A 10,333-nucleotide genomic window follows, 5' to 3' on the forward strand; every position below is an offset into this window, starting at 1 on the left:
AGGAGAAGGGGACGACAGAGAATGAGATGGCTGGATGGCATCACCGACTCTGTGGACATGAGTTTAAGTGAACTCCGGGAGTTGGTGATGGACAGGGAGGCCTGGCGTGCTGTGATTTATGGGGTCGCGGAGAGTCGGACACGACTGAGTGACTGAACTGAACTGAACTGAACTGAAGAGCTCAGTTATCCAAAATATTTAGAAAATGGGGCATTCAAGTAAATTGAAATTCTACCTTAGCAAATATGTGTGTGTGTGTGTATGTGTGTGTGCATGCATGCACACACACATGCTCAGTCACTTAGCCATGTCCAACTACTTGTGATCCCAAGGATTGTAGCCCACCATGCTTCTCTGTCCATGGGATTCTCCAGGTAAGAATACTGGAGTGGTTTCCATTTCCTTCTCCAGGGCATCTTCCTGACCCAGGGATCTAACTCATGTCTCTTGTATTTCCTGCATTGGCAGGTGGGTTCTTTGCCTCTGTGCCACCTAGCAAATGTGGTCTAATGGAAATACCCAGGTTGTCATTCGTCATACAGCAAGCAGATGCCCATACCCCTTCATCATTATCTACTTCGTTTGCAACCCACACTTCCCTTGATCAGAGGAGTTAACATGCTTCCTTCTCATCGTTGCTGAAGCTTGTCCTCCTTGTTCAATTGTAACCCAGTCCCCGAGGACAGGGTCTTTCTTGCCACAAATTATTCCCAGCGTATGGCAAGAGTAAGGCCTCAGTATGTATATGTGTAGATGTCTGTGTGTCTGCACATGTTGGTACATGCACACATGCATGGGCATGTATGTGCACGCATGCATGGATATTATATATTACATAGTAAATACACTACATTTTGTAATAATATGCTAAAATTATATAGTAAATATATAATATGTATTGTATGTAATGTGATATTATATATAGAATATAAATATATAAGCAAGATATAATGTGTATAATATAAAATATAATTTATCTAAGCTTCATATTATATGGAATATATTACACAATACTATATAGTTTAGTGCATACTGTATTATGTTGCTGTTGTTCAGTCGCTCAGTCATGTCCCACTCTTTGCAATCCCACGGGCTGCAGCACGCCAGGCTTCCCTGTCCTTCACCATCTCCCAGAGCTTGCTCAGACTCATGTCCATTGAGTCGGTGATGCCATCCAACCATCTCATTCTCCGTCATCCCCTTCTCTTCCTGCCTTCAATCTTTCCCAGCATCAGGGTCTTTTCCAATGAGTCAGGTCTTCACATCAGGTGGTCAAAGTATTGGAGCTACAGCTTCAGCATCCGTCCTTCCAATGAATATTCAGCACTGATCTCCTTTAGGATTGCCTGGTTGGATCTCCTTGCATTCCAAGGGACTCTCAAGAGTCTTTTCCAACACCACAGTTCAAAAGCATCAATTCTTCAGCCCTCAACCTTATAACATACCATAATTTACACATGTACTTAATTATATATTGCATACTATAGCTATATAACATACATATATATATGTTATATATGTAATATGATTCAGTGAATGAACAAAAGCACAGCAGAGTCTGAGATGAAGGTGGTGACGAGCTTTATTGTAAATGTGCACATCCCTGAGGATGCCCCAAATACAGCTGACACCCAGGGTTTGAGTCCGAGCTCTGTCTCTAACCAGATATTTATGTGGCGGAAAATCTCTTAGTCATCTGAGCCAAGGGAAAAGGAGGACAACCCTGCTAGCAGTTGTCAGGACTCTCTATGTACCAGGTCTGGGGCCAAGCACATTGCATCTCCAAACTCTCCCAATAACCCTATTAGTTAGGTGCTATGACCTGCCCCATTCATAGCTGAGGCAGTCAAGGCTCGGTGAGGGTGAGTACTTTGCTGAAGGCCACGCAGCCTTCTGGACCCAGGACTAACTTGCTTAGCTTCTTCAGCAGGGACTAAATGACACAGTGCACATAAACCTTTTCACATAGCACCCAGCACTGAGTGCTCAGTAAATGCCAGCCAGCCTTCACCTCCCTCTGTGAATGATGACAATCTCTGGTTAACCATATGTGCTGTTAAAGTTGACAATATATTTATTTGCCTTATAAAGAATGGAAGGAGAAATCAGCTTGCATAGATTTTATTTTCAAGCTATCTATAAATAATAAGTTAAGGAAAAGTTGCCTTTCTTATTTAAAGGTCTAATTTAAATTCTTTATCAAAATGATTTAAGTGCCTTTCACTGGGAAACCATAATTCAAAGACTTTATTTATTAGACTTCTTGAAAGTGTGTTTTTAATGCACATTCTGACTTTTTGCCAAACCTCTTCTCTGAAACAGTAAAATTAGAGCAGCCCCCTCTTTAAAGAGTTATATTTATTAGATTTTTACATATTGATACAGTACGATTTATCAAAATAAATCTGAAAATTGGCACATCAATCTCTCTCTCTTCCACCATTCTTTATATCCAGAACCTCGACCTTAATTTCTTCTGATATGCGCTCAGAGAAGTCTCATGACAAGGAATTTCTTTTCTGAAGAGTCAGAGCTCTGTCTTACAGTGTAACTTTTCTGTGACCAACCTCACTCTCCTCTGGACTGTGGTTCCACATGGCTGTGTGTGTTTTATCTGACACTGATAATTAAATGCAATTACCTTTTAAATCTAAGGAGTGGTGCTCTGAAAAATATGCAGGACCCGTAAGCCAAGTCCTAAAACAATGTTTAAACCTCTTGGGAAAACACAGGAAGAAAGTCACTATTTTTCATTTATTTTGTGCTGTATCCTTTCTTTGTTGTTTCAATTAGAGACACAACTTCAAAAGAAGATGACTGCCTCCAAAATGCAGTGAACAGATTCTGGGTGACTTCAGGGAGCACACGTGTTACATAAATCACTGGAGTATTTTGAACATGAGTCTTTCTTTTCTAGAATTCTCAGGTATCGATTGTGATGTGTAGTAGACACCAATATGAATATCCAGGAATGCTGGCAGGGTCACATTTGATACCTGATTGACAGTATAGCAGTAAGAAATTCTAGTGAAAAATAAGAGCCCAAGACCCTTTTCCCAGGATAAAAGCATCTTAATCTTCAAATTACTGAGAATTATAATGAAGATATTATATCCTTTTTTCCCAAATCCATTAAACAGTGTGTTACTTGGGGCTCCAAATGCACTTAACAAATGATAACAGATTTTAAAATTGACAACTTTTATAGCCTAATTTGACCCTGTAATGAGGAGGGGATATGAAGAGTCTGAGTCCATTCTTGTTCCACCGTTAGTAATGGACCAAATATTTGTGTTTGCCCAATTTCTGTCTGGAAGTCTTAACCCCTGATGTGACGGTGCTTGGAGATGGGCACTTTGAGAAGTACTTGGGTTTAGATGAGGTCATTAGGGATTCCTATTAATGGTACAAGTGCCCTTATAAGAAGAGGAAGAGAGATCTGTCTCTCTCCAGATGCATGCACCCCCCCAAAAGGCCATGTGAGGATACAAGAAAATGCCATCCATAACTCACTAAGAGAATTGTCACCAGAACTGCCAACCATACTGGCACCCTAAACTTGGATTTCTCAGCCTCTTCTTTGCTGTTGTTCAGTTGCTAAGTCATGTCTGACTCTGCGACCCCATGAACTATAGCACACCAGACTCCTCTGTCCTCCGCTATCTCCCCGAGTTTGCTCAAATTAATTTCCACTGAGTTGGTGATGCTATCCAACCATCTCATCCTCTGCCAGCCACTTCTTTTTCCTTTGATCTTTCCCAGCATCAGGGTCTTTTCCAATGTATCGGAGGTTCAGGTTCAGCATCAGTTCTTCCAGTGAAATGAAGGTTCACTATTTAAGCCACCCAGTCTATGACATATTATTACGGCAGCCTGAACTAAGACAACCAACAAAGCTAGTGTTCTTTGAAAAATGAAAACATAGCTTCACCAGAATCCATGCCTTGATGCATACCCACAGTCTCTCCCTCTCCTGTTTCAGTATCCTCTCCCATCTCCAACATCTGTGCTCCACAGACTGCTATGCGACAGAGTCCAAATATCCCAAGGCAGCATCCCAAACATTTTTTCATCAGGCCCCACTGATTTCTCCAGCTGCTTCTCCAGGGGATCACACCTGTACCTGATATGCCTCCCTTCAGCCAGCTCACCAACAATTTCTCTTTTCTAACAAAACAGCATTCTGTTGTCCATTGTTTCCTTCCCCATCTGTGCACCCTGACTTTGACCCCCGTCTTAATCCATATGTTTGGTTCATGTAGATGCTTCAGGTCCAGGGTAAAGTATGACCCCTAGGCTGCATACAAGAATCTGGTCTCATCAACTGGGTAGGTGCCTTTGGGAGGAAGAAAGCAGGAGGGCAGGCAGGCCGGACAGAGGAGGGAAGAATGGGGGCAGGCGGGTTCATAGCGCTGGCTCCTGCCTCATACACTTTCCATCTGCTGCCTCCACTCACATACCCCTTGGCACTTGGAGGGACCTCACCAAGGCCATCAAGAGCTGAGCATAGCTGAAGGAATCTTGCCATAAAAGGAAGCAGGAAACTCATATTTCTTATGAACATACTATTTACCAGATGCATGCTAAGTACTTCAATATTCATTTTCCATTGTAACCCTAAAAGGCAGATTTTTTTCAAAAAAATCTGTAGAAGTAAGAAAAAAAGAGACCCAGAAGTATTAACCCTTTTGGTCAGAGTAGTTCAAATCAAGATTTGAATGTAGGCTTTCTTTCAATCAATTTTTTTTTGGTCTGTTTTTCTTTAATCTTAAATTTTACTTGGAGGGTAATTGTTTCACAATGTTGTGGTGGTTTCTGCTGTATGACAAGTGAATTGGCTATAAGTATACATTGAGCCCTTTCTTCTTGGGTCTTCCTCCAACCCCCTACATCTCAACCCTCTAGGTCATCATAGAGAACCAGGCTGTGTGCTGTGCTGAGTCATGTTTATGCTACCCTGTGGACTGTAGCCCAGCAGGCTTCTCTGTCCACGGGGATTCTCCAGGCAAGAATACTGTAGTGGGTTGCCACACCCTCCTCCAGGGGATCTTCGCAACCCAGGGATTGAACCCAGGTCTCCCACATTGCAGGCAGATTCTTTACCATCTGAGCCACCAGGGAAACTCCAGAGCACCAGGCCAGTCACTGGGTAAACTACTCAACCAGGCACTGAGGCGCTGGAAATGACGTGACACGGGGCGTGGGCTCCAGTCTGAGGGAAAGCAGCAAACACAATAAAGTCATGAAGAGTAAATCATTTGCAATGACAGGCACATGGAAAGATGTCCAATGGCACAAATTATTGAGGAAACACAAATTAAAATTACAATGAGATATCATATCACACTCATTAGAATGGCCATCATCAAAACAAACACAAACAGAAAGTGTTGGCGAGGATGTGGAGAAAAGGGAATCCTTATCCACTGTTGGTAGGAATATAAATCGGTGCAGCCACTGTGGGAAACAGCATGGAGGTTTCTCAAAAAACTGAAAATAAACTACCAAATGACTCAGCAATTCCACTTCCCGGTAGATAGCCTAAAAACAACAAAAACACTATTTTGAAAAGATACATGCACTCCCATGCTCATAGCAGCAATATTTACAATCACCAAGGGATTGAGGATCTTCCCTGGTGGCTTAGTGGTAAAGAATCTGCCTGTCAATGCAGGAGAACCTGGGTTTGATCTCTGGGTTTGAGATGATCCCCTGGAGAAGGAAATGGTAACCCACTCTAGTATTCTTGTCTGGGAAACCCCAAAGGCAGAGGAGCCTAGAGAGCTATAGTCCATGGGTCACAAAAGAGTCAGACATGACTTCGTGACTAAACAGCAACAAGATAAGCAGCCTAAGTGGCCACCAGCAGACAAATGGATAAAGAAGAGGTGTCACATACGCATAGAATGGGATACTGCGTTGTTGTTCAGTCGCCAAGTTGTGTCTGACTCTTCAAGATCCAATCACGCCAGGTCCCTCTTCCTCACCATCTCCTGGAGTTTGCCCAAGTTCATGTCCACTGAAGCTGTGATGCCATCCAACCATCTCATCCTCTGTTACCCTCTTCCCCTTCTGCCTTCAGTCTTTCCCAGCATCAAGGTCTTTTCCAATGAGTCAGCTGTTGGCATCAGGTAACCAAAGTATTGGAGCTTCAGCTTCAGCATCAGCCCTTCCAAAGAATATTCAGGGTTGATTACCTTTAAGATTGTCTGGTTTGATCTTCTTGCTTTCCAAGGGGCTATCAAGAATCTTCTCCAGCACCACAATTTGGAAGTATGGAATACTTAGTTCAGTTCAGTTCAGTTCAGTCGCTCAGTCGTGTCTGACTTTTTGCCACCCCATGAATCACAGCACGCCAGACCTCCCTGTCCATCACCAACTCCCGGAGTTCACTCAAACTCATATCCATTGAGTCGGTGATGCCATCCAGCCATCTCATCGTCCCCGTCTTCTCTATTCAACTATAAAAAAGAATGAAATTTTGCCACCTACAGCGACATGAACAAGCTTGGAGGGCATTATGCTAAGTGAAACGAATCAGGCGGGAAAGACAAAATACTGTATGATATCACTTATATGTGAAATCTAAATATACAACAAACTGGTGACTATAACAAAAAACATCAGACTCACAGATACAGAAAACCAACTGGTGGTTACCAGTGGGCAGATGGGAAAGGGGAATTATAAGGGTAGGAAAAGTAAGAGATACAAACTATTGTGTGTACTGCACAACACTGGAAATATAACCAATATTTTGTAATAACTGTAAATGTAGTGTATTCTTTAATAAGTTTATAGAAAAGAATGAGCAAAACTTTAATGTAAAGAAAAGAAGTCTGCATCACTCTCTTACCTACCATGCCTGAAGCATAAACATTTATTGGGCATCCACTAAATGCCAAGTCCTCTCTAGTGACTTTCCTGCGTTTATATTTTTAGACCCTATAGAACCAATACCACCAGTCTTATATGCACTGTGTACAAGGGAGTTTAATTAACATGTCCTTGTTTCCTCAGCTGATACAAAGGGGAAGGCTTAACCTCATATATTATATGAGTATAATAACTCATACTGCAAATGAGCTATTTGCAGTAGCTTATTCAAAATCTAGCACAATGTAAGAATGTTTTGTTCACAGATTCAGGGATACATAAATTCACTGAAGAAGCTCTATAGGCAGGGAGCTGGGACAAAACTTAAATCAACAAGACACATCCAGTGTCTCCAAGGAGCTTCCGAGTTATGGAGTCCTTGGCCGTCAAGAGTGGAAGGACTCAGTAAATCTAGCCCCTGTGAGCCCATGACCTTGCGGCAACAGCTGGACTAAATGTCACCACCACCTGCTGCCTGAACAATCCTGGTGCTTGACGGTTTATTACATGGATCAGTCACACAGTCCAAGAGTTACTATGAGACACGTTTAGCGTGTCTATGTAAAATCTCATTTAGCACAATGCTTTCCTTCTGAAAAAAGAGAAAGGGATCATAGTTTAGAGATCTGTATTTTGAAGTCCTGAGAAACAGACCTGAAGCACAGGAGTGCAAGCAGCACTCAGAGGCAGGGATGTTGACAGTGGAAGCCCTGGGAGAATCCAGTAAAATAAGAGGGACAGAACCTAGTTTTCCCTCCCTTGGCCTGGCACCAGGGGAAAATGTGCAGAGGGAGCGTAAATGGTTGGACTCTCAGGGAGAAAACTGCCGCTGGCTCATTACCTGGCTTCTTATATTATTATAGCCTCTCATCCTTTTGCTGATTCAAAGGGGAAGAAGCTGCAGAATCCCAGCACATAGTCAGGCTCCCTTTCTGTCCTCTCTCCCCCTCTGTCTCCCTCAGTCTCTGACAGGCACTAGAATGGATTCTGTGTTGAAAGGGTATCATTAGCCTGGTAGTAGAATGTTCCTAATGTGTTGCTGTATTGTTTCATCCTTATTTTTTCCTCTCTGTGTTTGTTCTGTAAATCAAAAAGGAAAACCGTCACTATTAGATTTTCATTTTTAAGTTCTATAGATGCCATTGGGCTTCCCAGGTGGTGCTAGTGGTAAAGAAACTGCCTGCCAATGCAGGAGATGTAAGAGCTGTGGATTCAATCCCTGGGTTGAGAAGATTCCCCCGGAGGAGGGTATGACAACCCACTCCAGTATCCTTGCTTGGAGAATCCCATGGACAGAGGAGCCTGGCGGGTTACAGTCCATAGGGTCACAAAGAGTCGGACACGACAGAAGCAATTTAGTCCACAAGCACAGAGGCCATTAAAGGAACTATTTCCCTGAGGGGATGATTTCCATCAGGGCAGTCAGTCTTCCTTGATTCTTGAGAACCATCCTATCATGCCTCAGGCCACATTTCCAAGCCCAAATGCTGATTCTGGGGTCAACATGAAGTGACTTAATGCTGGACCTGCCTGGGTTTAAGAGGCTCTGATGTAGAAATTACCCATAAGCCCTGGTTTGTTAGAGGGGAAAGACTCACAGCGGCCTGTGGACAGTGCTCTCCACACACCATACAGCAGATCCTGTGTCCTGACAAGGAATCAGGCCTTTGCTTCCTGTTTTGACGTTTCCATCAAACACCGTACCAAGGATACATTTCTCCAGCAAATTTTCTTCAATACTAAAGCCATCCAGATCTACAGAAGGAAAATTTGGCCTCATCCTTAAAACACAGTTTTGAAGCTAAATTGGTATTTATGGTGGCCTATATGACAGCCTCCAGTCATATACATACTTTGTGTAAACCCTTCTCTTGAGTGTGAGCTGGCCCTAGTGACTCACATCTAAAGGAGAATGCATGTCAGAAGTGATGGAGGTAATTTGTGAGATTATTGCCACTCACATGGCTATAGGCAGACATCATCAATTTCTCTCTGGCAGCTTGAGAGGTGGGGGTAACACACCCAAGATAGAAGCCTAACATCAATAAGCTATCATTGGAAAGTCTTCTGCCACAGACTATTCAATGGATATGAGACACCGTGTAAAATCCACACTCAAGAGAAAGGAAACAAACTGTACTTTTTGAAGGGAGAAGTGTCAAGAAATGTTGTGGATCTAAAAGCTAGACAAGTCCCCACCTAACTGGGTTGCAAGGAAATTCTTCCAACATTTGGAACATGTTCTCTCTCCCAGATTCTCTCTAGAATCCATGAAACTAACTTGGATCCATGGAAAGAGAAGGAAAGCCTTTAATCTCTAAAACTATGCTTAGGATAAACCAATATAATCATGGCTAAAGCCTGAGAGGTGCTTTGCAATCTGATCTCTGATGTGGACCTCAGAATGTCCAGGTAGGCAAGCCCAGTGCCTAGGCAGAGGCTAGCTTCGTCCTTCTCTGAGCCTCATTTCCTTCCCAGAGGACTGCCATCAAGCAGTTCAAGTGCCAGCTAAAGCAGGAGTTGTGTGTTGGCCTTAACACACCTCTTCTCAGTAAGCGTCTTCAACCAAGATCCAAACTCAAAAGTTCTTGTTGCTTTTTATTCTCTACTTCTTTCAGCCCTCTCCAAGAAAAGTCAAGTGCACAAAGTATTTCAAAGGATTGAAATGATATTTTAAAGGGCAATTTAGCCAATTATTATTTTAAAGTACATCCTTTCTTGGAGCTTCCCAGGTGACTAGTGGTAAAGAACCTACCTGCCAATTCAGGAGAAAAGTGATGTGGGTTTGATCCCTGGGTTGGGAAGATCCCCTGGAGGAGGGCATGGCCACCCACTCCAGTATTCCTGCCTGGAGAATCCCATGGACAGAGGAGACTGGTGGGCTACAGTCCATGGAGTCGCAAAGAATCAGACACGACTGAAAAAACTTATCATGCATGCATGCATGCACACACATCTTTCTTGGAGAAATATCAGTCTCACAGAGAATTTCCTCTGAGAAATGCAAACATGAAAAAGGATTTTTTTCTTCAAACTTGAAGGTTTTGAATCATTTTAAAATAAAGAGCAGACATGTGGTTTGTAATCAAGAGTTACTAGTCTTGGTCTGCCATGGTTCACATGAATTTGATGAACTTGAACTTCTCTACAGACAGCCAGTTCATTCAAACAGGATCAGGTCTGAGCCTCAAAGGTAGACTTCCACAGTTGACTCCTTGTAAACAATATAGTTTAAAACTCTCATTTGACTATCTGAAAAAGGTAATTCAGAAATAAACTGTTCAGTCTTTGTACAGAGGGAGGGTATTTTTTAAAGTATGGATCATTGCATAAAAAGATTAGAAATGGACCTGAAAGCATGTATGATATTATGCTAATTTCAACGATAAATAAGGCAAGTCCAATTTGGTTGCTGTGCTTATATATATCTTCCTTTGCAGTCACTTCTCTTACACAA

Source organism: Moschus berezovskii, chromosome 21 (genome assembly GCF_049115385.1).
Source record: "Moschus berezovskii isolate FMDL1 chromosome 21, NW_MosBer_1.0, whole genome shotgun sequence".
NCBI classification, from domain to species: Eukaryota; Metazoa; Chordata; class Mammalia; order Artiodactyla; family Moschidae; genus Moschus; species Moschus berezovskii.